Here is a 26,815-nt window from a genome sequence, read left to right on the forward strand (position 1 = left end):
TCACAGCTTGTGGGATCTTCCCAGACAAGGGATCAAACCTGTGTCCTCTGCACTGGCAGGCAGGTTCTCAACCACAGAACCACCAAGGAAGTCCTCAGGAAGCCTCCTTCTAAGGTGAGAGGTTGTTTTTGGCCCTCCTGACCACCCTGTTTCCTTCAGCTTAAAAAAAAAAAACAATGTGATGGTAAGTTTTTAATTTTACAATGTACTTTGATGCTGAAAAGGAACCCATTCCCAGCCCAAACTGAATCGCCTCTGAGATCCTATTAAAACAGCGAATGCCCTGAACACCACTAGATGAAAATGCTTTTCTAGGATGAGCTCAAAGCATTTCATCCTCCAAATAAAATCTATCTGCTCGCACTTAGATTGTTCAAAGGCAGATGGTAGGCAATTGAAACAGAGAGGCAAGCTGGCAAAAGGAAAAATAAAACCACAAATATCTGTACATGAAGGTGATATATGCCCTTGCCAGCCCCCCTCCTAACTTCGTTAACACAGCAGTGTAGCAATTAAGTAACACGGGAACTCAGACTCATATGGCTAATACAATTGTCCTCCGTTAATGGGGTGAAACAAAGCTTGCATATGATATACAGTGCTGTTCACCCAGGGGCAGAGCCCAGGGAGACTTTAAGAGGGAATCAGCAGAGGAGCCCATAAAGGATGGTGCCCATACCTGATAGCCACCTTACTGCAGCCTCACAGACCCTCACCTCATGTCATTGGGGTCCCTGGTATGAATATTTGCTCTTTAGAGTTACCACGTCTTAAGGAAAAGGACCTCCCTGCAACACTGAGCTTCGGATTGGAGTGAGGGAAGGAAGGTGCCCAGCAGATTCACCCAGAACATCACAAGCCTGCACCCCAGTTTCCTTGTTTTTGTTCAGTCGCTAAGTCATGTCCTACTCTTTGCAACCCCATGAACTGCACACCAGCCTTCCCTGTCCTTTAGTATCTCCTGGAGTAGCTTTGTGGGAAACCCCAAATTCACCCAGGATGCATGCTGCTGCCATCTCACTGCCGGAGAAGGCTGCGTGATGATGAGAAAGTCCTTTGTGAAACCCTGGTGCTCTTCACTAACCTTGAACTTGAACATTCAGTGACAGAAGGGAAGGGCGAGTGTCTCAGCTGCTGCAGATGGTACTTGTGAGCGGCTCTCTTGTGGCCCACCTGTGGCCACAGTGGTATCAGACCCGAGTGCTCCGAGGGCATGGGAATGAGAGGGGTGGGCCAGGCCGTGACGGAACAGCACTTGGGGCAGGTGGGCAGGCTGAGTGAGGAGGGGGTGTGGGGGGGCAGGATACCAGAGGGGTTTCCTCTGCGAGAAACAGTCTGGGACGTCTGTGAGGAGAACTGGGCATCTCTGGGGAACAGTCGGAGGGAAGAGGTGACGGTGCTGAGCAGAATCAAAGAAGGGCTCTCTTAGCATCGAAGGAAATCACTGTCAGGACATTAAAGTAAAATTTCATGTAAGAAGTCAAGTGTTACAGATGTTTTCTTGTTTTAGTTTTTAGTTGTGCTGGGTCTTCACTGCTACGTGTGGGCTTTCTCTAGTTGTGGCGAGTTGGGGCTGCTCTTCATTGTGGTGCTTGGGTTTCTCATTGTGGCGGCTTCTCTTGCAGCAGAGCGTGGACTTTAGAACACTCAGGCTTCAGTAGTTGAGGTGTACGGGCTTAGTTGGCTCATGGCCTGTGGGATCTTCCCAGACCAGAGATTGAACTCCTGTCCCTTGCATTAGCAAGTGAATTCCCAACTACTGGACCACCAGGAAAGTCCTGATTTTTTTTTTTTTTCTTTTTAAAATTTTTACTTTTTTGCCCATGCCACACAACACATGGGATCCTAGTTCCCCCACTAGGGAGTGAACCCATGCCTCCTGCATTGAAAGTGCAGAGTCTTAACCACTGCACCGCCAGGGAAATCCCAAGACATTAAACCTTCTGCTGCCTAAGCAACTGATGGACCACTCGGAAGAGTTCCATATGTGAAAAGATAAGAAAGTGAAAGTCGCTCAGTTGTGTCCGACTCTTTGAGGCACCATGGACTATACAGTCCTTGGAATTCTCCAGGCCAGAATAGTGGAATATCTTTCCCTTCTCCGGGGGATCTTCCCGACCCAGAAATCAAACCAGGGTCTCCTGCATTGCAGGTGGATTCTTTACCAGCTGAGCTACCAGGGAAAAGATAGCAAAATCAGGTGGAAACCTTGGACTTTAGCCCCACGGAGCTCACATGAGGAGCGGTGACGTTGGAGAAAGGAACACACCCCTTCACAAATCAGCGTTTTATGCTCCAAGCCCTCCACGTTATACAGTTATGGTTGTTCCAAACACGCTGCTTTATCTCTTACATAAGAGAGCTGCTCTCACTTTATTGCCGGGTTCCATTTTCAGTTGTTTTTGTTCCTAATGGTCCCGCGTGTGATCCTGGTTAGAAATTGCCAGTGACGGTTGTTAGAAGGATCTTTCCTCTCCCCCCAAGCCCCGGCCCCTGGTCTCCAGAGTCGAGTTTGGCGGAGATTCACCACTGTCATGAGCGCAGCTCAATGATAAAGCTCAGGAATGGCGTGGCCGGATTGTGGAATTCGGTTGGAGCAGGTGTCATATTTATCCCTCTGCCAATGCACACATACCCCAGAGACTTTTTCTTTACTCAGAAAGAATGACCTCTCTGCCCCCTTCTTCTAAAAGGGACCCGGGTAACAGTAACGCACGTGTGACGGACACGTTGGCTGGCATTTACCTTGGGGACAGCAAACCACCCCCCCCCCCACCAGCCAGGACAATGTGCAGAATCCAGCCAACAATAAAGAGCCTGAGCTCGCGTGGCCAGATCGTTAGCTTCCTTCCTTTTCCGCCTAGATTTTTGGGACGCCCTGGCTTGCTCATTGCATAGGCCCTGGGACATAGTGATGTAAAATGCCAGAGGATGTGCAAACAGGCGGGTGGAGGGAGAAGGAAAGCAGGAATTCTGGGCCAGAGAGTAGATGGCTGGCCGGTGGCCCAAGAAGGGAAACTCGGGCTTTTTAAAATAAAAAAAGTATTCTTTCATGAGTGTTTTTCATAGCATTGTAGCTCCACGTTAGAGAATTCCAAGAGCGGTCGATCATAGCGTGCCTGTCCTCAAGGGTTTACTATCCGAAGAGGTTTTTCGTGTCAGGAAGGTGCACACAGAACAGAAAAGTGGAAGCACCCTTGGCTCGGTGCCACTGTGTTCCTGCTAAAATGTGTCCTGTGGCTCCAGGCTTCGGGGATTTGGGGGGGTTTGTTTCTGGTGTTTTCCCTTCGATGACTCGGTTGGTTGTGCAACCCCACATTTGGAAACAACCTGCTTCCTGCTTCTCTTTTCTAGGAGAGCATTAACATCCATCTCCCAGCCTGATGATGGAGGCGAGGGCGAGGGAGGAAACAGCTCAGCCTCTGCTTTCTCACTGCTGTCCCATCCTCCAAGATCCAAGAACGGGGCCCTGGAGCTAAGGAGGCCCCGGGGCTGTGTCCTCACCTCGATGAGGGCCATAGGGAGCCTGGCCATGTTGTGATGGGGGCTGCCACCATGCCAAGCTCAGTCGTGTCCGACTCTGTGTGACCCCATAGACTGTAGCCTGCCAGGCTCCTCTATCCATGGGATTTCCCAGGCACGAATACTGGAGTGGGCTGCCATTTCCTTATCCAGGGGTTCTTCCCGACCCAGGGATCAAACCCGGTTCTCCTGCCTTGGCAGGCGAGTTCTTTACCACTGAACCGCCCTGGACACCCTGTGATGAGAGTCATGGCCCTCCTAATGTCGGAGGGAAGCCGCAGCCCCGTCTGTCAACACTTACTGAAGGAGCAGCGTCTGGGTTGTGCAGGCAGAGCCAGGCCCTCCTACGGCTCCTGGGCGGGCCTCGCCTCTCTCTCTGCACACGTTTGTTTACAGTTACAGACCAAGCAGTGGCCACAGACTTGAGCCTGGTTCTCCACCCCACACAGGTTTATTACTACAAGGAACAAGAACACGGGAATGTTTTCTTAAGGTTTCCTGTTGTCCCAAAGTACCTGTACCTTCAGGGTGTTTTTACCTTGATTTCAGAATTACCCAGAGAGCATTCAGCCAGGAACTCGGTAGAGGTGGCCATCTATATGTACTTGTGCTCCAGAGGGCAAAAAATAAAGCAAGCGATCCAACAACAACAACAAAAGCCCTTGAAAGTCCTTTAGTGATAGTAGTATATGTTTGAAAAGTATTCTATGCCACTGAGCAGGGGCATCTGTACAGTTCAGTCCTTTGGAAAATGCACTTTCCCAAACTTTATGATCAGCCTTCTAAAGGCAGCGCATAGTGTACATGCAGAGGAAACCTCAATTTGAAGCCCAAACATGGGCTTCCCCTCCCTCCCTCAGAAAAAATTACCTAAAGAGGAGCTGCATGTACCTAGAAATTAATAAATGAAACAATTGTTGTTAAGTCACTCAGTCATGTCCAACTCTTCTGGGACCCCATGGAATGTAGCCCACCAGGCTCCTCTGTCCCTGGAATTCTCCAGCCAAGAATACTGGAGTGGGTTGCTATTTCCTTCTCCAGGGGATCTTCCTGACCCAGGGATCAAACCCTCCTGTATTAGCAGGAAGATTCTTTATTGCTGAGCCACCAGGGAAGCCCAAATGAAACTTGTAAAGAAAAAGCCGCTAAAGGCGAGTTGAAGGTTCCTGTGTCATTCCTTGCCCCATGTTTCTGGCCACAGTCTATGGTCACGTCTTGCTTGTTCATGTCACTGACTTTCCTCATTAGTTTGAAGGGACCCAGGCTGGGAGATGGCTCTGAAGGCAGATAGTCAGCTGGGGCTGGGAGCCGTCAAGTAAGGTGAAGTGATGGAGCTCACAAGCTTAATGCCTTTTTCTTGGTCTGCGACATCCACCCGTGTTGTCTGACTGCCCTTGGATCCGGCCCCCTCCTCTTTTCTGGGACTCACTTTACTCGCACTGGCTTCCGAAGATTCTAGCAGATACCACGCTCTCCTCTCCCAGCCTTTGCACGTGCCATTCATCTTCTGGAAACACCCTTCCCATCTTTGTTCTCCTGACTGCTCTTCATCCTCAATCTCGCCTCCAGGTGACTATGCCTAGCTCCCGGAGTCTGGATGAGATGTCCCACTCAGATATTCCCAGTGTACCCTTTATTAGTATTTTTTAAAATTTATTTACTTTTGGTTGCACTGGGTCTTCATTGCTGTGTACGGGCTTTCTCTAGTTGTGCAGAGTGGGGAGCGGCACATGGGCTTCTCACTGCAGTGGCTTCTTTTGTTGCAGAGAACAGGATCTAGAGTGCACTGACTCCGTAGTAGGAGCTCACAGGCTCTAGAGCATGGGCTTCAGTACTTGTGGGTCTCCAGGTTAGTTGCTCTGTGGCACATGAGATCTCCCTGGACCAGGGACAGAACCTGTGTCCCCTGCATTGGCAGGCGGATTCTCAACCACTGGACCACCGGGGAAGTCCAGTACATCCATTTTGAAACTTCCACCCCCTCCTCTTGGAATTGGCTATTTATATCCATCAGCTGGTAATAAGCCCATTAAATCAGGGCCCACCCCAGTTTTGTGTCTGTGACCGCAGCATTGGCCATAGGAGTTGCTCCCCCACAAATAACTGACAGGATGTGTAGAAAACAGAACACGGTCTTTGATTCTCGATGTGCCCTGATCCTTCCTATCGTCAGGCTCCGCAGGACTGTCTACTGAGCGGATCTGCAGTGTTGTCAGTTGTAGTCAGGTTGTCACAAGTTTGCTTATGCAGAGGACATCATGGAGTTTTTTATTTTTAGTTCTGAATTCAGAATCTTGAGTTATGCATGAGTTGCAGTGTTTTTTTTTTTTTTTTTTAATGGACTTTCTGCTTACTGTGAAATCCAAACCCAATCATCTGAAGGAAGGTCTCCTTTATCATTTGGTCCTTTCTGCAAAGACACTGCAGTTCTCTGGATGTTCCTATAAGACAGGAAAAGTCCTCACAGATCTATTCTAGTTGTTGTCTCTGGAAAAGGAGAGGAAATAGATGGATCTGGCTTTTCAGGAACTTTTCCTCTCTCTTCTCCTCCCTCTTCTCCTCTATCACCACCTCTTTCTTCTTTTCCCTGTCTCTCTGCCAGTAATTACAAAGCTGAACTGAAGTCCTGCTGAGAATCCAAATTCTTTCCTGGTTCTGAATAAGAGAATAGCACACGTATCCTGTTGCTTCAAAAATATACATACATACACACACACGTGCACACACATACATACACACACGCATACACATACAGACACACACTACCTTTGGCCTGAAATGATGACCCTATATGGAGACCTGTTTCTTGTTTCCTAAGCAGTTGGCCAGATAATATGTTTATCTTAACCTTTCTTGGTTGGTATCTTGGGATGTAGCTGAAAGAACATGAGAGATGGGAGTCCAGCAACATGGATTAACTGGATAAATACTGAGCACCTATGTGTGATGTTCAGGATACCGTTGGAATGTCCATGGTGAAGAAGACAGGCCTCTGACTCAGCAGCTTGGTTGTGTAATGGAGTCAAGTTAGTGCCACTTTGTGACTTAGGGGACCAGTCATTTATCCTCTTTAATCTTCCCATTTCTTCACTCTAAAAGAAGGCTAGTAGCACCTACCTAGGATTGCTGTGAGGAGAGTAACACCTGCTTTATAGAGCTGCTGAGAGCATCTGCTATGTTAACATTCATCACATCCCACCTGACAAACCCCTGTTCATCCTCCAGCTCTCTCAAGCCCTCCAACCCCCTGGCAGAGCTCTGTGCCCCAGCTCTCCCCGGTCCCTCCTGCAGGGGGCTGTGGCGTTTGGCCCCTCGCTGTGGGGCCTGCACCTGGTCCAGACTCTTCTGGACGGACATCCATATTGTACCCGTCTCTACAACCCAGGGCCCATGGGGTGTCTAGCACACGGCACATTTTAAAAAATTTTTATTTTATTGAAGTATAGTTGATTTACAATGTTATTTTCAGGTGCACAACAAAGTGATGCAGTTATACATGTACATATATCCATCCTTTATAAGACTCTTTTCTAATAGGTTATCCCAGAATATTGAGTAGAGGTCCCTGTGCTATACGGAAGGTCCTTGTTGGTTATCTATATACAGTAGTGTGTGTTTGTTATATACATATGTATGGTTATCTGTATGTATGTATATTCTTTTTCATATTCTTTTCCATTACAGTTTATCACAGGATATTGAATATAGTTCCCTGTGCTATATAGTAGGACCTTGTTGTTTATCCATTCTATGTGTAATAGTTTGTATCTGCTAACCCTAAACTCCTAGTCCATCTCTTCCCAAATCCTCCCTGCCCCTTGACAACCACAAGTCTCTTCTCTATTCCTGTTTCGTAGATAAGTTCATTTGTGTCATATTTCAGATTCCACTTATAATTGATATCACATGGGATTTGTCTCCCGACTTCCTTCACTTAGCATGACAATCACTAGGTCCATACATGTTGCTGCAAGTGGCATTATTTCATTCTTTTTTATGACTGAGTAATATTCCCTTGTATGTATATTGCATCTTTATCCATTCATTTGTGGATGGATATTTAGATTGTTTCCATGTCTTGACTGTTGTAAACAGTAGACATGGTACTTGATGCATGTTTGCTGCTGAATCAGTTAAAGAATAAGGCTTATGAATGACCAAGTACCACAGATATCATCTAATGAATATAAGAACTTTGGACAAGAAAATAGAACAAAAAGAGAGCGTGCTTGGAGGCCCCAGAGAATGAAGGAGAGCCTGGCCTTATTACAAAGGTTGTAAAAGTGTGATGCTTTCTACCATGGATGCCGAGGTAAAGAAACCCCCTGAGATCTGGGAAGAAGTATACTGAGTGTTTAATCTGGAGGTGACCACACAGTTTCATTAGCTATCGAGGCTCACAGATCTAGGTGGTTGGCAAGGCGAGGTTCATTCTGTTTTTTTTAGGCCATGTTCTCCACAACGCACGGGCTGACACCTTCTTCCTCCAGTTTCATCTCATCTCACGAGAAGAAATACCTTTCTCTTCTTGGAGTCACCTTTTTTCTGCTCTGACCCTACCTCTTTTTTGCCGTTATTGTCCAAGCAAGCTAGAGCATTCATTTGAGTTATTAACGACATTTGAGTTGAAAAGACAGTGTTCTTGTTCATTGTAGGATGTGTGTGTGTGTGTGTGTATAAGTGTGTAAAATCTTCACCGTGGCCTGAATGTGCGGAAAATAAAGAATAAACACATTTGGGAAAAGATCATGCCTTTTTTTTTTTTTTTAAGTCTTCATTGAATTTGGTACAATTCTGCTTTTGTTTTATATTTTGGTTTTTTGGCCCTGAGGCATGTGGGATCTTAGGTCCCTGATGAGGGACTGAAGTCTCACTCCCTGTATTGGAAGGTGAAGACTTAACCACTGGACTGCCAGGCAAATTCCAAAGATCATGTCTTGAAGGATTTTTTTTTTTTTTCCTTTTTGCCCACCTCTTTGGGGCTTCCCAGGTGGTGCTTGTGGTAAAGAACCCGCCTGCCAGTGCAGGAGCTGTAAGATCCCTGGGTTGGGAAGATCGCCTGGAGGAGGGCCTGGCAATCCACTGCAGTATTCTTGCCTAGAGAATCCCATCGACAGAGGAGCCTAGCGGGCTACAGTCCATAGGGTCACACAGAGTTGGACATGAATGAATCGACTAAGCACGCACCTACCTCTTTGATCTCAGCATTGAAACCATAGTAAGGTCAGACGGTTGTGTGAATGGTCTTCTATGCAAGGCTGCCGCAAAGTTCACTTAGGGAATGTTAAATGATCTTGATGTCTCTTCAGTCTATAAATAAATCCTCTTTTAAATGGGGCCATCACGGGATTTGACTGCATTTAGTTTTGTCATTCTCTCATTCATCTCCTCTGGCATGTTTAGGAAGAATTTCCCTCACTGGTAACATTCAGTGATGTGTATCTTCCATGGACCATTGTCTCTGTCTAGGCGTCAAAGCCAGAGGATCAGGCAGTTCCTTACTTTCAAGCATGCTTGTTCCAGGGTCCATGGGGAGGGACCACGCTCCCACTGGGATTCATCATGATGACATCCTCTGGGTCTCACGCAGCTTCTCATCATACTACTCTTATTCTCGAGTTTACAGATCTCTTCTCATTGATTTCATTTTCATTTTTCATCACAAGGTACTTAGACTAGTACTCAGCTGGGAATTGGGACAAGCTTTGGGTCAGAGACTCAACATTTCCAGTTGGTAATTTTCTTCTGTGTAAAAGTTGAGACATCTAGCTTGATAGCTCTTTGACTTGAAGGGTGTTTTGACCTCTGAATGCTCAAAGGATGCTGTGGGATTTCTATCTTTCATATCTCATGCTTTTGGGGAGCATTTTGCTCAGCCTGTGAGTTATTAAAAAAATGTGTGTTCTCATGAGAAACAAAGAGGACTACACTGGTCCCTTCAGGTGGTGGCCGCTAAAAATAAAAACCCTACAGTTGTTGGGGGGCAGTCAGTGTATTTCAGCTCTATCAATAAAAATCTGGAAACCAAATTGCAAAGTTGATCCATGCCTATTATTTAACATTTTCAATGTTTACTGTTTTCTCATTTCTAAGCAACTTCTGATGGTGGAGTGTCTTGCATCCTCTTTTTTTAAGATTTATTTTATTTTTTGACTGCGGTGGTGGTCTTCATTACTGCTTTCTCTAGTTGTGGCGAGCTGGGCTATTTCTTGTGGCGTGCGGGCTTCTCTTGTTCTGGAGCACAGACTCTAGGTGCTCAGGCTCAGTTAATTGTGGCACACAGGCTTAGTTGCTCTGTGGCACGTGGGATCTTCCTAGACCAGGGATCGAACTAGTGTTCCTTGCACTGCAAGGCAGAATCTTAATCACTGGACCACCAGAGAAGCCCCACGTCCTCTGTTTTTGGGAAAACCCCTCTGCCCCTTAGTGATGATGCTATAGTCGAACTTCATCCCAGTAAGTCCGTATTCCACGTCCAGCTGGGTCTGGGACTGCAGCAGGGCAGACCCCTCGAATATAATGTGACTCAGCTGAACACATTGATCTTCTCACAGCCAGGGATTAACTCCCTCTATCGAAGGGCCACGTGAGAGGAAGAACAGGGAGCAGAGTGTTAGTTAAAATGACGGACTGTCCTTATTTCATCTTCCGGCAGCAAAGCGATCTGCTGGGAAATTAATTAGAGCATTTCCCCAATGGTGTGATGATCCACTTCTCCTCCTGGCTATAATTTGAGTGCTCCCGGGGTCTCCTAGACAGTCTTGCCTCTGTCAGGTCTCAGCTGTTGAGCAGCCACCCCACCTCTCCATCATTCCCCCTGTTTCCCTTGAAGTAGGAGAAGGCAGAGAGAGAGGTCAGTTCCTTCAAGGGACTCTCAGACCTTTTATTTCAGGCTTGTTTAAGAAGGTTTTTCATGCCTCTGTGGGCTTCCCAGGTGGCTCAGTGGTAAAGAATCTGCCTCTCAATGCGGGAGATGCAGGAGACTCAGGTTTGACCCCTGGATGGAGAAGATCCCCTGGAGGAGGAAATGGCAACCCACTCCAGTATTCTTGCCTGGAAAATCCCATGGACAGAGGACCCTGGTGGGCTACAGCCCATGAGGTCGCAAGAGTCAGACACGACTGAGCATTTACACACACACTGTGATGCTCCTTACTTTCTGCATCTTTCCTTCTGGATCCCAGGGTTGGCCAGGAAAACATGCTTCATCTTTAGTATCATGTATAGGTGTTATAGGAAAGTTCACGGTCCTCCAGATGTGGTCTATGCTTCCCGGTGGTACAGAAGCGAGCTGAACTTTTCTCTGGAAGCCTGCCAGGCCAGCCTCTCTTCTGTGCATCCCACTGAATGTAGGCTTCATTGCTTTGTAACATGGGCAGCATGCTCCCCACATGTGAAGATGAGAGTGGTCTTTGTCAGGCTGAGGCAACTCTAAGCCACATGCATCTGGGTTCCATAGCAGCTGAAACACTATCAAGTTGGTTGGGTTTCTTTGTTTTTCAGGTTAGTTTTTGTTTGGCTCGTATATTGAGGAGCAGACTCAGATGCCCCCCACCCTTTTCTTTCCATTACACTGTGCTAGAGATTTGAGGTCTGTGGCCTTAGACAGTCATTTCTTAACACAGTTGAAGTTAGCTATTAATACTTTTCAGTGTTATGCCCCTTTCTGGTGGGTTTCTGGTATTTTTTTGGTTTGTTTTCACACATCTTAAACCACAAAGTCCAGTGACTTGCATGCTGCTGCTGCTGCTGCTAAGTCGCATCAGTGGTGTCCAACTCTGTGCGACCCCATAGACGGCGGCCCACTAGGCTCCCCCGTCCCTGGGATTCTCCAGGCAAGAACACTGGAGTGGGTTGCCATTTCCTTCTCCAATGCATGAAAGTGAAAAGTGAACGTGAAGTCGCTCAGTCATGTCTGACTCTTCGCCACCCTGTGGACTGCAGCCCACCAGGCTCCTCCGTCCATGGGATTTTCCAGGCAAGAGTACGGGAGTGGGTTGCCATTGCCTTCTCCGGTGATTTGCATGGGATGGTGCCAAAAAAATCAAGAGGGAAGACTGAAGTCAGGAATGAAGTTCCTGACTGTAAGGATGATATTCACTGTCACCAGTGGCTAAAGGCTTCAGACCACAATTCAGTGAGCAAATCCGTACTGTATCTATATCTATATATGCACTTTGTCAACGCTAGCACTCTGTTATTCTTTTAAATGTATTTATTTATTCATGGCTGCACTGGGTCTTTGTGGCTGCGCTCAAGCTTTCTCTTACTGCAGGGGGTGGGGACTGCTGTCTAATTGTGGTGCACAGGCTTCTCATTGTGGTGGCTTCTCGTTGTGGAGCACGGGCTCGAGGACCCTCAGGCTTCAGCAGTTGCATCACACAGGCTTCGTTAGCACGAGGCATGTGGGACTCTTCTTTGACCAGGAGTTGAACCTGTGTCCCCTGCATTGGAAGGTGAGTTCTTAACCACTGGACCAGCAGGGAAACCCAAAGGCTCGCACTTATTTAAAGATTGTGCCTTGATTAGATTCAGTTTACTAGACATAAGCTCATGAAATTTCTTTGAATTTCTACCAGACCGTTTTCACGTCACATCTCACAGTGAACGCACAGATGTAGCCACACTTTTCATGCTGATGCCTCCATTATAAATAAGACATTTAAATTATACTGCAATAAAAGTAAAATAAAAATGTAAAAGGAACTCTAACATTAAATGAAGTTTTTCTTCCTTTCTGGAGAAATTCATTATTTCATTCAGTATTTCCATTATTAACTCATTTATTGCTCCATTTTTAGCCAGGATGCATATACCACTAGACTGTGTGTATAGGTGTGTGTTAGTCACTCAGTTGTGTCCGACTCTTTGCAACCCCATGGACTACTGTAACCCACCAGGCTCCTCTGTCCATGGAATTCTCCAGGCAAGAATACTGGAGTGGGTAGCCATTCCCTTCTCCAGTAGACTCTCTCACTGTCTAATTTATCAGTTCAGTTCAGTTCAGTTGCTCAGTTGTGTCTGACTCTTTGCAACCCCTTGGACTGCAGCACGCCGCACTTCCCTGTCTATCACCAGCTCCCGGAGCTTACTCAAACTCATGTCCATCAAGTTGGTGATGCCATCCAATCATCTCATCCTCTGTTGTCCCCTTCTCCTCCTGCCTTCAATCTTTCCCAACATCCGGGTCTTTCCCAATATGTCAGTTTTTTGCATCAGGTGGCCAAAGTATTGGAGCTTCAGCTTCAGCATCAGTCCTTCCAATGAATATTCAGGACTGATTTCCTTTAGAACTAATTGTCTGATTTACAGGTAGGCTCCAACTACTAGGAATAGAAAAAAGAGAGTGGGCAACAACTTCCCCATCAGACTTCTTTTTAAGTCTGACTGTTCCTTTCTGTAACTCTCATGTCTCAAAGAACTGAGGGCAAACCATGAACCCGAGTTTAAAGTTTGTCTTCCTAGAAATGTCATCAGAACATAAACTCAGAAACAGACTGCCCACAGAAAAATTCCCTCAAGAATTGTTGTTACTTTCTTCCCGATGTTACTGGTTTTCTTGTGGGGTTCCATACAATAGAATGTACTTCATAAAGTTCCCTCCGAAATTTCCGTGTTTAGTTCCTTTTGGAAGGAACTAAATAAATGCCTCCTGGAAGAGGCATTTCATTCATTACTATGCAAACATGGGCATAAAGAAAAGCCTGACCTTCCTAAACACTGTGTTGCAAAATGAATTGATAATTAATCCCTCAGATGTGTGTTGACACATGGACAGAGAATAAGGATGGTCATTTGTTACAGACATGAACAACGGAGTCACAGTGATTCAAGGAAGTTGGCCCTGCATGTGAGAAATTTTAGTAACAGCATGACCAATTAATTTCACTCATTTTTCCTTGTAGTATTTGCCCAAGATGAATGTAAGCGTCATGTGTGTATCTAAACGTTCTTTCAATAACTTACACAATAATTGTAAGTGATAAAATGGTTTTTTTTCCCCCCTTTAATGGTAGATAAATCAGTGCGTCATAGATGAATTCTCATCTGTGGCTTGCTTTGACTCATTGCTAATTTGATAAACTCAGTGAGCATCTACTTTTATTTAGCTTTGAAAACAATTCTTTGTGGGTTTTCTCCTTTGATTTTTGACTTAGGCTTTCTCTACCCTAAGATCAAATAAGTATTCAGTTAAATATATGGAAAACGACCTGTTTCATCTTTTCAGTTAAGCTGAAGATTTCATTAGAGAAATTTTCCGAAGTAGAGAGAACAGTAGAATGGACTGTATATGCTCATCAGTCATTTTCAGTGCTGATCAGTTCATGACTAATCTCGTTCTTTGTAGATCCTATGGCTGCCCTTCTCAACTCTTTCCCGCCCTGTTATTTTGGGATTATTATTGGATTATTTTTCCATCCTTTCCATGGTGTTTCCTATAAATACTGAAGTATGTGTCTTTAACAGATTTTTTTCCAATATACAAAATGTCATTAGCACTCCTAACAAAGCTAACAGTAATTCCTTCATGTTACCTAATTAAAAACTGAATTCAAATATGATAACCTAGTGTTTTAGGCATTAAGAACACAGCTTATAAAGGTAAAGCCTGGAAGGTTTTAATATATGTAAGCCAGTGTTCTGGAGTGAGGAGACAGACACAAAAGGAGTAGAACAAAACCAACATCATTTCTTTGAATGCTGGGCAGCAAACACTGTGGGTAACACAAGAGCCCAGGTGGAGGGCAGGGCTGTTCCAGGTACGGTGGTCAGCGGAGCCCTGGGGAGGCGTCCTAGGAGCCAAGACCCATGGGAAGCAGGAGCTGGGAGCAGCTTCCAAGGCAGATGGATGTGTCAGTCAGCATGTCATCCAACCAAGCAAACTTTCACCGTTTGTATTGGCTTTAGTTATCATCTGTAATATGTAACTTTTCAGTGTTTCCCTTCTTGGCAAGGTCAGTAGAAAGAAGCATCCAGAGTACACTGATATTGAACTATTTTTAAAAAATAATTTTATTTATTTTTTGGCTGTGCTGGGTCTTCGTTGCTGTAGTCACAGCAAGTGGGGTCTACTGTCTAGGTTCTCAGGCTTCTCATTGTGGTGGCTTCTCTTGTTTTGGAGCATGGACTCTAGGGCGAGCGGGCTTCAGTAGTTTCAACTCATGGGCTCAGTAGTTGTGGCTCCCAACCTCTAGAGCACAGGCTCAGTAGTTGTGACTCACGGACTTAGTTGCGCTGCAGCATGTGGAATCTTCCCAGACCAGGGATCGAACCTGTGTCTCCTGCGTTGGCAGGCGGATTCTTTAGCACTGAGCCACCAGGGAAGCCTCTGATATTGAACTCGGTGATATTTTTTGGCTTATTTCTTTGTCAGTTATGCTTAATTGCCCCTGGACATTTCAGAAAAAAAAAAAAAAAAGCGGAAAATTCAGGCTGCTTAAAGACCTTTTAAAATATATAAGCTGCTAAGGGCTTGAATCCTTCTCTGTTTATAATAATAGAGCTCTAATTTCTGCAGGACAGTTTCCCTCTTGAGACTGTGAGCACTTCCTGATTCTGGGTAAATTAAAAGTGACAACTTTTTTTTCCTGTAACTTTTTAATACTTCTTCTTCTCTGGATAAAAACCAGGAAGTGGGAAATGAATGTATAGGAACCAACGATACACATACACAAGTGTATATTTTCATGAGCATATGAATATATACGTGGGTAATTGGGAGAAGGGAGTGGATGCAAAGGGAGGATGGTCTTTGTCAAATTTCATTTAAATGTGATAGCAAATTAGGGTACATTCTTGTCTTAATCTTTTCTGTAATAAAGATAAAATGGGGTATTAATTTCAAATGATTGAACAAAAGTGGATGATTCTAGCATTTTTCTCTTCAGTCATTAAAAGAAACATTTGAAAGAAGCATTCTTTACATATACACACAGAGTTTGTTAGCCTTTCTTCAAACACAGCCAGCCACAGTCAGACTAAACATTGGTAGACATTTCATTTCGTCCACAGAGGAGATTATTTGTTGATTCACATATTTTCTTTGTACAAGAACAGCTTCAAGGTTTGTATTCATCACTGAATGTAACCCAAAGTAAAATTCCATTGTGTCGTAAGACAACTTAAAATGTTATCTTTGATTTAATCTAGAAAGCTATATCATCTTCACTCCTAAAAAGGGTTCTGGTGTTTTAGGTTTAACCATTAGGTACATTAAAGTCTGTGGATAGTTTTGCAATGTATGAAATTACTACTTATCCTCATTTATCTTCTTCATCTGCTAAACATCAGTGCCCGTGTATTCCCTCAGGGACTAACTATTGGATTTTTCTTCCCAGGAGCTGTGATACCCGTAGGTGGGTTAGATAGTTTATGGTAGATTCAGTTTGTCTTTATTTACTTAACCACTCTTTCGGGGCCTGAAGCTGTCAAAGGCAAACCAGAAAATTATTGTTTACATCTGTCAGGAATTCCCCATTTCCTCTTTTATGAGCTCATGCCCTTCAGAGATCATTCTGTACACCTTGATTGTCAGGAGAAGTCTGGGATGAATTTGGAGTGATACAAGATTGCATATCAACAACTTGGCTGTGATTCTCAATGCTCTGTAATATCTGTTTTCCTTAATATTTAAGTTTGCTTGGCAATTTTTTTTTTAAATAAAAAATTAGGAAGACACATCTTTGGGAGTTCAACACTCAGTCAAGTTCACAGAGTATGAGAAATCAACAGACTAAGTGAGCTAATGCATGTGAAGGACTTAGTATGGCTATAGCCTAAGTAGAGCTTCATGGCTATGAATGTGTTGTTGTTAAGTAGCCACCATTTATTGTGTTCTTGCATTTAAGACCGTTTCAAACATTGCAGGGAAAGAAAAACACATGCGCTGCAGTCTTTACCTCCAAGGAACTTGTAGCCTGATGGGGAGATGAGACATATGTTAGTTTCATCAAAAAACATATGTAAGGAACACCAATTGCGAATGTGTGCTAGAGAGGTTTATTATTTTAAGTTTTTTTTTGGACCATTTTAAAAGTCTTTATTGAATTTGGTATAATATTGCTTCCGCTTTACGTTTTGTTCTTGGTGTTTTTTTTGGCCCTGGGGCATTTGGGATCTTAGCTTCCCTACAGGGATTGAACCCACATTCCCTGCATTAGAAGGCAAAGTCTTAACCACTGGACCACCAGGGAAGTCCTGCTGAAGGGATTTAAAAGAGGGAGAGAGTTCATTGCAGTAGAACTAGAAGAATAATGACAACAGGCAACATTTATCGAGTGCTTACTGTGTATTCAGTACTGTTTGAGGATTTTACAGGTGTTTACTCAGTCTTCACGTCAGCCGTGTGAGATGGACATTATGACTCCTACTTTACAGATGAGGAAACTGAGGCAAGGTTTGCTCACTGGCCCAGGGTCACAGGCCAAGGAGATGGTGGAGCCCCTATTAGATTCCAGGCTGCCTGACTCCAGAGCCATAGTCTCATCCATACCAGTCTGCATACCTGCTGCAGGGGGCACCTTGTGGGCAAAGGAGGATGCTGGAGTAGACAGGGAAAGAGCGAACGGTGAGGTTTCAGAGGCATATTTAAAAGGCTTTCAGTGCAAGTCAGAGGCATTCGGACTCCATGGTAAAAAAGCAATGGAGAAACAGTGAGTGAACCGCACAGGAAAATTACATGGTCACCCAGCCCCCTGGGAGAATGGCTCTCACAGTGAATGCTGGGTGTGCTGCAGGGCAACTACTCTGGCTTGAGTCTTGCGACTCTCCAGGGCTTCCCTTGTGGCTCAGATGGTAAAGAATCCGCCTGCCATGTAGGAGGCCCAGGTTCGATCACTGGGTTGGGAAGATCCCCTGGAGAAGGGAAAGGCTACCCACTCCAGTATTCTTGCAGGAGAATTCCATGAACGTAGAAGCTCACCAGGCTACAGTCCATAGGGTTGCAAAGGGTCGGACACAACTGAGCAACTAATACACATACTTGTGGCTGTCCAGGAGTTTACCTGATTTCCTGCTAGCCCTTCCTCCCTTGGCCTGGAGGGATCAATAACTACCAAATCTCTGTCATCAGGCTGTATGGGCTTGGTGCCCCACATGTCTTTTTAGCAGCTAAGTGCTGGAGAGTAACCTGCCTGGCAGAAGGGAGAGCCCCAGATGATGTCACTACCGCTCTGAGATCCCTTGACTCTTCTCTGGATTTGGGGCCAAAGAATGCAAAACCACATTTCAGAGCAACCTTAGAAACTTGGGAGAAAGGTGGTGGCACATGGAGAACCTTCCAGAATAATTGTAGTCCCAGCTGCCCTTCCAGGTCTGATTCTGGGTCCTCCCCAGGGCCCAGGTAGAGGAATCCTTTGTGATCACCTGCTCAGGACTGCGTGTATTTAGAGATCAAGGTTATGGGGAGTGGCCACAGTTTTCTACTTTACGCTGATTAGATTCATCTAGAGTCAAAATAAGGGTCAAAAATAAAGCCTAAGAGGGGAGTCACTTGAAGAAGACAAAGCTTCACTTTGGAGGATTTGGGGCTCCTGTAAGTGTGGGAAGGACTGGAAACAAAGGTTGCTTTCCCTATCTATAAATTTTTAGACCAGGAAAATATGTGATTAAGAAATGTTTTGGCAAGATCTCACCAAGATTATTTACTGGGAAGGAGGCCCAGGGCAGGAAAGGAAAGGCCCAGTCAGGCAGGAAAGTGTAGGGTGTTTGCTGGGGGTGTGGAAGTAGCGTGAACATCCGTGTTTGGAGGGTGCGGAGTACCATAGTACAGTTTTGTACTATTGAAGACTTCCCCCCAAAGCCAAAGTAAATAGAGAAAGGGATTTGCTTGAAATGTGGGACTTGGAGAGCAGTGGTGGGAGTGGGGGATGGTTAAGCATGCTTTAGTGTTTAAAGGCACAGCACACAACATTTACCTTACTGTTTTATTTTAAGTTATGGTCTACCTCCTCTCCAGGGCTTCCCTGGTAGCTCAGATGGTAAAGAGTCTGCCTGCAATGCCAGAGACCCAGGTTCAATCCCTGGGTTGGGAAGATGCCCTGGAGAAGGAAAAGGCAAGCCACTCCAGTATGCTTGCCTGGGACATGCCACGGATGGAGCGTGCTGGCAGGCTACAGACCATGGGTCGCAAAGAGTTGGACACGACTGAGCAACAACACTCCTACCTCCTCTCCAGTCTCCTCCAGGAAGAAAACTTGGATTGTTTGCCATCATCCTGGCATGGGAGTGTCCACAGTTATGCTAACGGGCAGGTTTAGGTGAGCAGACAGGATTTGCCTTTCTGGTTCTAGTGTTTTGCCACCTAGGTTTTTATAAAAGAACAAAATCAACTACCAGCAGCTAAAATTTCAGGTTAGGGGCTTCGTTGGAGGGAGTTGGGAGCAGCAGGCATTCTTTGCCATGTTTTGTGTGTGTGTGGACACTGAATGCATTTCACTGTCCTGGCTGACCATGTTTCCCCCTGGGGTGCCTCCTCTCCAGAGTCCTTTGTCTCCCACTGGGAGCCTTGCCTCCATCCTCTGTGTTTCTCAGACCTCTGCTGCACCTTTTGTCCAGGGCATATGGTCCAGGCCATCCCGAGAGCTTGGTCTGCTTAGTTTAACTTCTGGAAGAAGGTAGAACTGATTGATTTTCATGTGCAAATACAGGGATATTCTTGCCAAAAGCTCCACATCCTCAGTGTCACAAGCATGAATTTATGATGCCATTTGGAAAGAGTCAGAATATTCAAAGATGAGATTGGTGCTGGTCTATGAGTGCTGTGTTGTGCCGAGGTAACCCATGTGTATCCTGCGTTCTCCAGAGCTCGCGTTCTTCCCACCAGTGCCAAGAGGAAAAAGAGGGCTCTGAGGATTGACACTGGGGCATGTGGATGCAGATTTCTTGCCTTTTTTCAATTTGTAACCTAGGCTGGAGTCACCCTGGCTGCCAGGGGAAAGTACAGAATGGGGCATGAGTTAACCTCTCTATGCCCTTCTCACCCCCTTACAGGACACTTTGTATTTTGCATAGATGCAGGCACCATGCTACGATATTCCTGTAACTTAATTATTTTTTTGTTTTGTTTTGCTAGTGGACTTCTATATAAAGAGTTGGGTTAATCATAGTCCTTACTTCATGATATTTCCTAAATGCTTCCCTGGTGGCTGAGATGGTAGAGAATCTGCCTGCAATGCGGGAGACCCAGATTTGATCCCTGGGTTGGGAAGATTTCCTGGAGAAAGGAATGGCTTTCCACTCCAGCATTCTTGCCTGGAGAATCCCATGGAGAGAGGAGCCTGACAGGCTATAATCGTGGGCTCACAGAGTTAGACATGACTGAGTGACTAACAACTTTCATACGTTCACTTCATTATACATTCTTTATATTTTATTTAAATTAAAATAATAAGTAACCATAAACCAATCTCCTGAAACAAAAGCTGGGATCTTAAAGCTAACCGACACGTGCTCACCTATATAGAAAATAAACTACTGGATACAGAGGGGAGAAGGAAGGAGGAGGGGGAAATAGGGGCATGGCATTAAGAGATACAAACTATATTATGAAGCAAATAGATAAACAACAAAGATATTGGACAACACAGGGAGTTACAGCCATTATTTTGTAATAACCTTAAATGGAGTATAATCTATAAAAGTACTGAATCACTATGCTATACACCTGAAACTAATGTAATATTGTAAATTAAATATTTTTTAACTTAAAAAGAAAAAATAAATTTAAAAAGACAAAAAATATAACCTACATGTGATTGGATGATGGTCCTCCCCACATCTTAGTCCCCTTCCTTCCCATCCCCAAAGTAATGCGTCACCTGAATCCTGTGTGCGTCATCCCTTACTTTCCTTTCTGTTCTCTCTCTCACCAAAGGAGTCCTAAAAGGGACTCCGTGAAACATACAAAAAGTATGTGTCGATACAGATGTGTATTTAATTTTAGTTGTCTTTTTAACACCATAGAAAGGGTATCAGGCTATGTATAATCTTTGGAGTCTTTTTTGCTTAACGTTTTCACTGCTGTTGTTGATCTGCATTGCTCCATGTCACTGTGCGTCATTGCTTTATCTGCTCTAGAATGTTCCCTTACGTGGTGATGCTCTGTTTAGTCATTCAGCCTCCCGATGATGTGCTCATAGATTGGTGCTGGGATTTTGATAATTGCAAACATGTTTGCTGTAAGTATGCTCATACATAGGATCAGTTATCCGTGTGCAGGGGATTGCTTTGTATATCTGACCTCCCTCATTTTTTTGGAAACCATCAGTTCTGTGAGCTGGGGGAACATTTAATGGAAGCGAAATCTCAGTGCTTTTTATTTCAGTTGGATGTGAAGAAGTAGCACATAAACTTCGTATGAGACCAGACACCGTCTTGTTTCTGCCTTATTCCTCCAACCATCTTCCCAGTCCCACCCTGATGCTTGAAATGACTCTGACGGCACCCAGCAGGCACTTTCCTTATACGTGGCTTCGACGCAGTCAGTGCTTGCTGACTTTGACTTATATTTTAAACTCTTCGATGGGAAAACCATGTCCCTCTGAGACCAGTCTCTTGATGCTTCCATGTGTCTACTCAGGTCGGTCCTTTGCACTGTTTTGTTTAGCACCTACCACAAACCAGGCAGGTGCCATCTCAGTAAGGCAGGCTTCTTGCCCTTAAAGAGCTTCCTATCTAGTCCGGAGAGGATATGTTCAAAGTGAGCATTTTAATGCATTAATGAGGTGTGCTGTAACACTTAGGTCACAGAGGGAGGGGGCTTACCTCTCCCTGGGAGAGAAGGCTTCTGGGGGTGGGAGGAGGAGAATGCATTGGATCTGATGTTTGGAAAATGAGCACGAGCTCACAGGACAGACGGGGGAGGATGGGGTGGACTGTTTTGGGGGAAGTTAGAGGTCTGAAGGGTCTGGCACACTTAGGCCCTGGCAAGTGGTTGGCTTTGACGGGAGCTTGCACTGCGTTCAGTTCAGTGGACGCCATGAGAGATCAAAAGTGCCTGTGTTTTGGGAGTGTCTTCAGTTTCGAGGGTTATGGATCAGGGGTCCCTGGCCTCCAGAATCTAACAGCTGATGATCTTAGGTGGAGCTGATGTAATAATAATAGAAATAAGTTGTTGTTGAGTTGCTAACTTGTGTCCAACTCTTTGTGACCCAATGGACTGTGCAGCACTCCAGGCTTCCTTGTTCTTCACCATCTCCTGGAGTTTGCTCAAACTCACATCCGTTGAGTCCGTGATGCCATCCAGCCATCTCATCCTCTGTCATCCCCTTCTCTGCCTGCCTTTTGTCTGTCCCAGCATCAGCGTCTTTTCCAATCAGGCTGTTTGTGGTCAGGTGGTAAAAGTATTGGAGCTTCAGTGTCAGTCCTTCCAATGAATATTCAGGGTTGATTACCTTAAGAATTGACTGGTTTGGTCTCCTTGCAGTCCACGGGACAGTACACGATATATGTAATGCACTTGAAGCATCTGAAAACCGTCACCACCAAACTGCTCCCTGACACCAAAAAGACTGTCATAGGTAGACCAAAAAAGTCATTTCCAGTCACTTCCAAGCTCTGCCCCCCGGTCAGTTGGGTCTTTGGTCCTTAGTGATGTCCATTGTCCTTCCTTCATGGCACGTCCAGTTGGCTAAGAGGGCAGGCCTGAATCTGTACCCAGAGGAGGGGAATAATCCTGGTGACCTCTGTCCCACTCAGTTGTTGCCTGGACGGTGGAGTTCACCCACCCCAGCATTCAGGACCAGTCTGGGGTCACAGAGTAGTGTTTCCCTTTCCAAGATAACTCTATCAACACAGTACATGTCAAAGAGCCAGCTTTGTACTTCTGTGTCTTTTCACCCCAGGAATGCACTCTCTGCCCTGTCTGTGCCCCCAGCTGCTTTCACGTACTTGCTTTCTAGTGATAAGCACTGGGCTTACTCATGGCCATCCCTGGCCATCTGTTCTTGGGGAAGAAAGAGTTCCACAGGGGGCTGATGGAGATCAGAGGTCTCTTCTCGGAGAAAACAGCCAGTCCCCTACAAGCAGTTCTCCCTCTAAATAGAGAGATGATGCAGCTACAGTGTACACGTGTACACACCACACACACATGTACACACACACAACTGGGGAGAGCAGATAGAGTTGTACCAAACAAAATTTTTATTTGAATGGATGCTGGTAGAGAAACACTTTTTATTATGCTGCAGCATAGTATAGTGTTATTTTGGATGATCTGGGGGGAAGTCTTTTTTTTTTAATATTGATTTTTTAAAAATTATTTTTATTAATTTATTTGGCTGTGCCAAGTCTTTGTTGCCATATGCGAGCTCTTAGTTATGGCATAGGGGATCTAGTTTCCTGATCAGGAATCAAACCCAGTCCGCTGCATTGGGAGCATGGAGTCTTAAGCTGCTGGACTACCCAGGAAGTCCTTGGGGGCAAGTCTTTATTTTTTAGGTTTATCTTATTAGAGATCCGGAGAAGGCAATGGCAACCCACTCCAGTACTATTGCCTGGGAAATCCCATGGACGGAGGAGCCTGGTAGGCTACAGTCCATGGGGTCGCGAAGAGTCGGACACGACTGAGAGACTTCACTTTCACTTTTCACTTTCATGCATTGGAGAAGGAAATGGCACCTCACTCCAGTGTTCTTGCCTGGAGAATTCCAGGGATGGGAGCCTGGTGGGCTGCCGTCTGTGGGGTCGCACTGAGTCGGACACGACTGACGTGACTTAGCAGTAGCAGTAGCAGTATTAGAGATCTAATGTCTTGGTATTCTTCTACGTACCTAGCACAGTGGTTAAATTTTTTTTTTTAATTCAGTGGACCTGCCCACTGGGTTTGAATTCTGTCTCTGCCACGATTTAGTTCTGTGACTTTTGGCATATTATTTAACCTCCAAGGCTCAGTTTGCTCAGCTGAAAATATGGGCCACTAGTATATAGCTCCTGCACTGGGTTATGTGAGGGTTATGTGAGATGTAATGGATGCAAAGTATATTACAGTGGTTTCTATATGAAATGATTTGAATTTTGGACCCATCTGATGCTTTGGAAGACAGCTATGCTAAGCCCTATACCACCAACCCTCAGCTCATACGTTGCTTTAGTAAGAAGATTCAGTCCCTCCTTTAAGCTTTGCCAGTCAGATGGCCACCTTGAAACCAAGTGGACTGTCTTCTGTAATACTGGATACAGTTTTAATATTATTCAGTGCCAAGACTAAAAAGGAGGGTGATTATATACAGACTGAGTGGGCACATCTGCCTAAACGTGGCTCTCTCCCACTTTCAAAACAGTGCTTGGAAGGTCTCCTCCCCTTAGGAACTTTCCCAGTAAAAATGCTTTTTCCACCTGGTTATTGTCTCCATGTTTGTGACAGCCTTCTCTCTGCTTTCGTATATTTAGCTCTGCAAAGTCACAATCATTTATCCACATGTACTTAGCTGTGTGTTTGTCCCATCTCTCTAGAAGATATATCCCTGCTGGTCCAGGGAATAAGATGTTCTTTTCTCTCCAGGAGACAGTTGCCGTTGATGTTCATTTTGTATATCACTGTGCCTTTCTTCCTTTTGATCGCCATGTGATTAAAAAAAAATATGGGGGAACTTTCAGGTAAGGATGGTATAATCCCAGGTGGCTCAGTGGTAAAGATTCGCCTGCAATGCAGGAGACGCAGATTCGATTCCTGGATCAGGAAGATCCCCTAGAGGAAGAAATGGTGACCTACTCCAGTATTCTTGCCTGGAAAATCCCATGGACAGAGGAGCCTAGTAGGCTAAAGTCCATGGGGTCACAAAGAGTCAGACATGACTTAGCAATTCAACAACAACGGCCCAGCATGTACAGCATCTGTAACTTTTGTATCCTCAATTTCATTGAAATCTGCCAAAAGATAAGGAAGATGGGCCCATTTGAGACATTTCGTTCCCTGGTGTTTTCCAATAAGTCAAACTGATCTGTTGGCCTTTCTTTTCAGGACGTTGCCAAATCTAGCCCCAGTTCAAAGGAAATTACTCTGATCTGAACATATTCTAATAAATAGAAATGTAGATTTCTCAACCTCATGGGAGTTAAATATTGAAGTGGGTAGTATGGACCAACAGGCTTACAACAGTGCAGAGAAAGGGAACCGAGGAACAGTGATGAGGGGCAGGAAGGAGCACAGCCCGCAGGCTTATGTGCTGTGTTGAGTCACTCGGTCGTGTCTGACTCTTTGCCATGGACTGTAACCCGCCAGGCTCCTCTGTCCCTGGGATTCTCCAGGCAAGAATACTGGAGTGGATTGCCATGTCCTCCCCCAGGGGATCTTCCTAAACCAGGGATCGAACCCAGGCCTCCCACATTGCAGGCAGATTCTTTACCATCTGAGCCACCGGGGAAGCCCTCGGAGGTCATGGTTTCACACAATTTCACACCCTGTCTCATGGGGTGTTAGAATTCTTTCTGCCCGACGTTTTGTCCTGGGTTCTCTCTGGTTTCAGAGGCATGATTTGTTTCGAGGCAGAGCTGGGACCAGACTGGGCTTCTGGAATCCTTCTCTATGGCTATTTCTATTAAATGACCCCCTTTCTCCCTTCCCCTGTGCGTTGGCAGACATGGGGAACCCCGATAAGGATGTCAGCTGATGAATCTCAAACCGCCTTAAGAATAGAAGTTCCTGTGAAAAACCTGTATTTTAAAAATTTATTTATGATGTTTTACAATGTTTACATTGATTTACATATAAGTATTGGGTTAGTCAGGTATGCAGCCAAGTGATTCAGTCATATATCTGTGTGTGTGTGTATACATATTGTTTTTCAGATTCTTTTCCCTTATAGGTTATTATAAAATATTGAGTATAGTTTCCTGTGTTACACAGTAGGTCCTTGTTTGTTGTCTTTTTTATATATACTATTTTATATCTAGTAGTGTGTGTGGTGGCTTAGACAGTAAAGAATCCTCCTGCAATGCCAGAGACCTGAGTTCGATCCCTGGGTTGGGAAGGTCCCTGGAGGAGGGCACGGAAACCCACTCCAGTATTCTTGCCTGGAGAATCCCATGGACAGAGGAACCTGGCGGGCTACAGTCTGTGGAGTCACAAAGAGTCGGACAGGACTGAGTGGTAATCACACACACGCACAGTGTGTATATGTTAATCCCGAACTCCTAATTTATCCTCCTTCCCACGTCCCCTTTGGTAACCAACCATAAGTTTGTTTTCTATATCTGTGGATCTATTTCTGTTTTGCATAGATGTTCATTTGTATAATTTTTTTTTTAAGATTCCACATGAAAACCCACTTTTAAATCCATTTTTTCAATAAAGGCACATGATATTAATATTTATAATCAGAAGAGGAAAATAAAAAGTGCTTTTAAGGAGATGAATAGAGGGAAGTCACAGCTTCTCTCCCTTGCCTTTTTTGCCCGGCATGGTGTAAGTGTCAGGGTGCTGCCGGACTGCCTGCCTGTGTCTCGCTCTGCTGCTTGGGGACCCCCTCTGGTCTCTGCTGAAACCCTCCTGGGACACTTTTTTCTAAAAATAGCACCTACCCAGCCACCGCCACTCACTCTTGAGTTTCCCTTCCCTGCTTCATTTTTCTGTTTAGCACTTGTCACTCTCTGACTTTGATTCTTTTTTTCTTTTTTTTTTTCATTTTTAAAGTCTTTATTGAATTTGTTACAATACTGCTTCTGTTTTCTGTTTTGGTTTTTTGGCCTTGAGCCATGTGGAATCTTAGCTCCAGGGATCAAACCCGCACCTTCTGCATTGGAAGGGCAATGTCTGAAACACTGGAGCACCAGGGAAGTCCCAATTGTCATTTTTTACTTAATATTTTTCTTCTCCCACTAATACATAAACTCCACAGGAAGAGGGATTTTCACCTCTTTTGTTCACTGCTGTGTCTCCTGCACCCAGAGCACTGTGTAGAACACAGTAGGCAAATATTTGTTGAAACAATGAATGTGTGAACTTTGGGCAGGAAGCTCAGCCTTCTGTGCCTTCATTTTGTGAGTCAATGAGGAATTAAAAATAAAGCTACTTCTTCAAGTGCAATGAGCATTAAGGGAGTTCATCCGTGTAAAATACATAGAACCAGCCTGGCACAAACTAAATGCTCAATAAAGGGTCTCTGTTATTAAAATAATTGCTAAATATTTGACTTCTTCACAAGAAGTCTCTCCTGCAGGCAGAGACTGTTTGTTTTGTTGTTGTTGTTACATTACTGCTGCTTTTCTTTTTTTTTAAATTTTAGTTTTTTTTTTTTGGCCGTGAGGCATGTGGGATCCTAGCTCCCATACCCAGGACTGAACCTGCACCCCTGCT

General features: G+C 45.0%; 1 protein-coding gene and 1 long non-coding RNA gene across 3 annotated transcripts in view; one reads left to right on the plus strand and one right to left on the minus strand.

Annotated features, from left to right (window-relative positions):
• Positions 1–26,815, plus strand: part of ETV6 (ETS variant transcription factor 6) — a 276,040-nt gene that overhangs the window by 24,469 nt on the left and 224,756 nt on the right. The window lies entirely within an intron of this gene.
• On the minus strand, positions 7,178–25,710 carry LOC122423393. Its single transcript, XR_006264143.1, has 3 exons — positions 25,690–25,710; positions 12,583–12,590; positions 7,178–7,333 (listed from the first exon to the last, which is right to left on the minus strand). It is a non-coding gene; the product is annotated as an uncharacterized LOC122423393 (long non-coding RNA).

Source organism: Cervus canadensis, chromosome 21 (genome assembly GCF_019320065.1).
Source record: "Cervus canadensis isolate Bull #8, Minnesota chromosome 21, ASM1932006v1, whole genome shotgun sequence".
Lineage (NCBI taxonomy): Eukaryota > Metazoa > Chordata > Mammalia > Artiodactyla > Cervidae > Cervus > Cervus canadensis.